Raw genomic sequence first — 6,594 nt, 5'->3', positions numbered from 1 at the left:
ACTACGAGCCTTTTCCAATTTTAGTTTGCTGATTGAATTGTTTTGAAGTAACAACTTGATTTGATCATATCTTCTATAACCTACAGAGTAGGTCATATATTTTAATCAGCCTAAAACTATTCGGCGTTACAAAAATGTAATGTGTTAAGTGTATATAATATTAAAAGCCAAATGTTATAACGACACTTCGTAAGATTCCTACTATTTTAAACTGTTTTTATAATAAATTAATCTATTTTTACAGTTTTATTCTCATTTAATAATGATCTCTTTTCAACAGAAAAACGTAACTCCTGTATACAAATGCATCAGAAATTTGCTTTCCGTGAAAATTACTCAGTGTTTTGACTAATAAAAGAGCAACACATTAGGCAGTACAGTGCCTACGACATTTTCTTAAAATTTTTAAACGTCTATTATATACATATAATAGCGTGTAAATTAATTCTGATACGCCTGAATATATTTTAAACGGATCAAGATATAAATTTATAATTTTCACCATACTTATTAAAATGCTTGAATTTAAAGTTTTTTTGATGATAAAAAGAATTCCCCCTCCCCCCATTTTCAAAGGAAGGTAAAAAGAGGTAACTTTCAAATTACGGCCCCTATGTTGTGACATTTAAGGTTTATTCAATAAAAACACAATAACATAAAATAGCTTCTCTATTTGCTGAAATTTTAAAATTTAAAGTAACACTCTTCTAACACCCGCCCTCACTACTGAAAAACCTCTCTGCATATACTCTACAAAAAAATCCTGTCAACTTTACAAAGACTGAAATAACATATTTTTAGATTATATTGTAGATATTATCATAGATGAGCTGTTTAGGACGAGGTGATCTCGTTTTGAAGGCGCTTAACAGAATACTGTAATGTGATTAGTAAGCCCTACCCGACAGTAAGTATGCTCCTAGGTGATCTTAATTACTTGTAATCTAATATTAAGCAATTAATGCACACGTTGAGCTCTTCCGTACAGATATCGGCTATTACCATTTCTGTTTTTACTAGCCAAATCTTATTAAATGGCAGAATAGTCGAAATGAATGTGTCAAATAAACCTGTTGTTAAGATATACTAAAACGTTATTCATTGGATGATTGGATTTATGAAATCCCGAATGCAGATTTGAAAAAGCGATTTCTACTTACACATTTATACTTATGATATTTTCATTATTACATTAGCTTGTTTCTAACAACATTAGTGTTGAAAACACTTTTATAATAATACGCTGCAACGAATTTTTATGCAACTAAGAATATGTTTGAATTCAAGCAAACGTTGACTAAACAAACAGACACATTATTGCAATTTCTCCTGCTTATCAAAAATGATACATACTTTTAGTATTTAGCAGTGAATTGCAATAGGAATTTTTAAGGTTTTCATATATATTTTTACTCTTCACAGCCAGTAATATAAAACAGATTCATAATTTTATTGATAATTGTAATTTAAGAGAAAAACGTCAAAGGATAATTTTAGGATCTTAGCAAAATTTAATACACAAATATTTGTGAAACTTCCTGAAAATCCAATATCAAAAAACATTTAAACTATTTTCTACGTATGTGGTTGGATTTTTGTAATTTTCATCATTTACAAAAATTTAATAAATAGATGTACACAAACTAGATATAAATTCTATTTTGATTTGTACAATATATGTTCAAATCCACATATATGTAAAATATGTGACAATATAGACCTCCAAAACGTATCAGTGCCTAATTAATTATATAAAAATTAAAAATGTGGACAAATGTAATTTTTTCGTCAGTTATAATATATTGACAAATTACATTATTTACTCCTGTTTAATAGTTTCCTTTAATCATAAAATAAACCAAACGTGACGAAAGTACTCCAATCAACAGCTGACTCTGTAACTACTTATTACAAGGAATCACAAACAGTATACGTCGTCTTTCCTCTGGTATTTCATCAACAGGTGTTTCACACTTTACCACAAAACAGACTTGTGTGAGCACTTGAGACGGAACTCGAAAATTACATTACAAGTACAAGGAGTAGGCCTTGTCTTCCTCCTGGTACTTCGTCAACAACGTTTTCACTTGTTACTTCATATTAGATTGGTGTGATCACTTGATATGAAACTACAGAATTACATTAGAAGTACAAGGAGTAGGCCTTGTCTTCCCTCTGGTGCTTCGTCAACACCCGTTTCACTTGTTACATCATATCAAACTTGTGTGATCACTTGATATGAAAATACAGAATTACATTACAAGTACTAAGAGTAGGCCTTGTCTTCCCTCTGGTACTTCGTCAACAACCGTTTCACTTGTTACATCGTATTAGACTTGTGTGATCATTTGATATGAAACTACAGAATTACATTACAAGTACTAAGAGTAGGCCTTGTCTTCCTTCTGGTACTTCTTCAACAACTTTTTCACTTGTTACATCATATCAAACTTGTGTGATCACTTGATATGAAACTACAGAATTACATTACAAGTACTAAGAGTAGGCCTTGTCTTCCCTCTGGTGCTTCGTCAACAACCGTTTCACTTGTTACATCATATCAAACTTGTGTGATCACTTGATATGAAACTACAAAATTACATTACAAGTACTAAGAGTAGGCCTTGTCTTCCTTCTGGTACTTCGTCAACAACTTTTTCACTTGTTACATCGTATTAGACTTGTGTGATCACTTGATATGAAAATACAGAATTACATTACAAGTACTAAGAGTAGGCCTTGTATTCCTTCTGGTGCTTCGTCAACAACCGTTTCACTTGTTACATCATATTAAACTTGTGTGATCACTTGATATGAAACTACAGAATTACATTACAAGTACTAAGAGTAGGCCTTGTCTTCCTTCTGGTACTTCGTCAACAACAGTTTCACTTGTTACATCGTATTAGACTTGTGTGATCACTTGATATGAAAATACAGAATTACATTACAAGTACTAAAAGTAGGCCTTGTCTTCCCTCTGGTGCTTCGTCAACAACCATTTCACTTGTTACATCATATCAAACTTGTGTGATCACTTGATATGAAACTACAGAATTACATTACAAGTACTAAGAGTAGGCCTTGTCTTCCCTCTGGTGCTTCGTCAACAACCGTTTCACTTGTTACAATCATATCAAACTTGTGTGATCACTTGATATGAAAATACAGAATTACATTACAAGTACTAAGAGTAGGCCTTGTCTTCCCTCTGGTGCTTCGTCAACAACCGTTTCACTTGTTACATCATATCAAACTTGTGTGATCACTTGATATGAAACTACAGAATTACATTACAAGTACTAGAAGTAGGCCTTGTCTTCCCTCTGGTGCTTCGTCAACAACCATTTCACTTGTTACATCATATCAAACTTGTGTGATCACTTGATATGAAACTACAGAATTACATTACAAGTACTAGAAGTAGGCCTTGTCTTCCCTCTGGTGCTTCGTCAACAACCATTTCACTTGTTACATCATATCAAACTTGTGTGATCACTTGATATGAAACTACAGAATTACATTACAAGTACTAGAAGTAGGCCTTGTCTTCCCTCTGGTGCTTCGTCAACAACCATTTCACTTGTTACATCATATCAAACTTGTGTGATCACTTGATATGAAACTACAGAATTACATTAGAAGTACTAGAAGTAGGCCTTGTCTTCCCTCTGGTGCTTCGTCAACAACCATTTCACTTGTTACATCATATCAAACTTGTGTGATCACTTGATATGAAACTACAGAATTACATTACAAGTACTACGAGTAGGCCTTGTCTTACTTCTGGTACTTCGTCAACAACCGTTTCACTTGTTACATCGTATTAGACTTGTGTGATCACTTGATATGAAACTACAGAATTACATTACAAGTACTAAGAGTAGGCCTTGTCTTCCTTCTGGTGCTTCGTCAACAACCGTTTCACTTTGTGACGACCCCAGCATATAGTTCTAAGACCAGACCGGTAACATCGTATGCGGTCTTAATCAGCCAATTTAAAATATTAAATCATCAGTAATATATTTTATTTTTATTCAGCATAACATTTAATTGTAGTAACGAGTAATGAATATATGCAGCCAGACTTATTAGGTTAAGCAGTGCAGGTGGAGAAAGATATATATTTTAATTCAGCACATGAATTGTAAGTCCAAGTCTGTCAGCAGTAAGCCTGGTAATTTTCCATACCCAGAGCAGCTGCGCAGTTACTGGGTGGTAAACAGGCAGGAATTTGCTGAGGTAGCGTCTGGAACAACGCTGCTCCCTGGAGTTCGTTGTTCAGAGTCGCAGTCGTCGTGCCAGGGTTTTGAACGCGTCAAGCTCGCGTGAAATCGCTCTCTCGCTCTCTCTCCCGTTCTAAATTTGTAATTGTTCAACTGATTCTAAATTATGCAATAAAATTCAAATTGTTTTCGCAATAAACTAAATTGTTTTATTTGGCCAACCGAGGAGAGAATTTTTATTACAGCAACCTGGGCTAGATTCCATCACCGTGTCCGCATTAGAACCCGAGAACTTTTAAAATTAAATTACGTGTGGTCGTCACGCCACATATTTGGTGTCAGGTGTGGGGTTGTGTCAGTTGGTTCTGTCGGTCGTTCGTCTTTCTAAAATAAATTAGTGTTTCTTTGTTTCGTTGAAGAAATCGAAAAGTTGGTGCAAGAAGCCGGGACAAGGATGATGGGTAAGTAATTTTTATTCTGCCCGTAGAATAATGCTAGCCTAGAAACTGTTTATAAAACGTAATATTTGAAATTGTTGAAATCACGAGGTGACTAAGTCAAAGGTAATTTAATGTTTTAAATTTAAAACTAATTGAAAACTTTTTTTTTGATTGATTTTTTATAATTTTTATTGAATTTTAAAGTAATACTTGTAATAGAGACGCCATATTGGCTGAGAACAATAGACGCTAATAGTCCGCCATACTTGTTGTAAGCTCCCACAATTCCATTCGACATTACTAACTAGTTATATTCTTTGTTAGGCATTCGGTTGTCGATTACTTGAATCTCGACAATCGTTTATTTCGGTAGTTGTGAATAATTGAGTAGTTATTCGGTAGTACTTTGTTTTGATTGGACTAGTCCCTCAGTAGTTCAATTCTTATACCTGATATTGATCAAAAATAAACGTACACTCTAAGGTTTTAATGTACTGATTTAACTGGTAGTTAAAACCTGATTAACCTAAATTAACTGCTTCTAAAACTAACTTAATTATACAAATTAGTTGATAACCTAACCTTTCTGACTTGGTTAGGCTAACTCAAAGGTACCGGTACAGGGCAGGGGTAGCTAACCACGTTTGTGAGAGAAGGAAGATAAGGGGTAGTAGTCATTAAAGGGAAGTGAAATAAATTATAAATTTAAATATTTTTGAAGAATTAACGTTGGACTTGGTTATATTTTGTTGAAACTTTGGAACTTGTTCATCTGATGATAGTTTAAATTGTAATTAAACTTTAAACTTTTGATTAACTTTAAAGTTTTGACTTTTGATTTTTTATTATGGTTTAAATTCTTCCCTCTCGTCCGTGGTGGAACCAGCAAACCCTGATTGAGTTAGTTTGCTAAGTTTATTTACAGGCACGAAGAAAGAAAGAAGATTAAATTTTGTGGAATAAGGTTTCGACATTCGTGATGAATTGTATGATGAATTGAGTGATAGGTAAAAAGGTATTTTAAATATTTTTTTGGGTAATTTGAAGGAAAAGTAAATATTGAAATATTGGAATTATTCTTTGCTCAGACATAGTAGGTTGTCTTGACTTAGAATAAATCGTGGTGTAACTTCGTATTTGATTAGTGTTCAGGACTTAGACAAAAAAGTGGATTGATTAGAGCTGAATTGAAAGTTGATTGATTGATTGCAAGTCGATAAATTAAAATTATTTCTTGATTTTAATTACTTTTCACAAACGGGAGAGAGCACATAATTATTTAATTGAAAATTTAATTGAGAAAAATCTTTTTAAAATTATTTTGGAAAACTAAGTTGGGACTTGTCCACTTTTTGAAAGTAAGTGTGCCTGAACTGATTGACAATGGCTGGTCGCGTTAGTATTGGAGGGCAAATGGACCTCCAGGAAGCCATTGATGCGGTAACTGAACGGTTGGAGACTCTTGGTCATGCTAGGTTGGATCGAAGTGACCACCTGAACACCATGTTTGGAAGGAAACTTTGCGAGGTCATACAGAAACGACCTACGTTCGACATGGTAGGCTCGATCACTCCCTTTGATGGAGGAAAGCCGGAGGCTGTTCTCCACTTCTTTGAGAGTATCGACAATGTCGGTGAATTAAGTCATTGGGGAAACGACGAAAAATTAAGGGTTGCTAAATTGAGATTGGCTGGAACCGCCTTGAGTTTTATTCGATCGGAGGATCAAGGCCGGTTGAGTACTTATGCGGGATTTAAAGAAGTTTTGACACAACGGTTTTAGTGACAAAGCTCCGAAAGATTGTTACTTCCAGCAGTTTGTCTGTAATACAGCAACGGAGGGGTGAAAACGATTGAAGCTTTTGCTGATCGAGTGCGGACATTAAATGAAAAGACAGTGCGAGTCACTGCAAATCCAGAAGTTAATGC

Source organism: Homalodisca vitripennis, chromosome 3 (assembly GCF_021130785.1).
Source record: "Homalodisca vitripennis isolate AUS2020 chromosome 3, UT_GWSS_2.1, whole genome shotgun sequence".
In the NCBI taxonomy this organism is placed as follows: Eukaryota; Metazoa; Arthropoda; class Insecta; order Hemiptera; family Cicadellidae; genus Homalodisca; species Homalodisca vitripennis.
The sequence above is the reverse complement of the archived record's forward strand: the minus strand, read 5'-3'. Positions refer to the sequence as shown.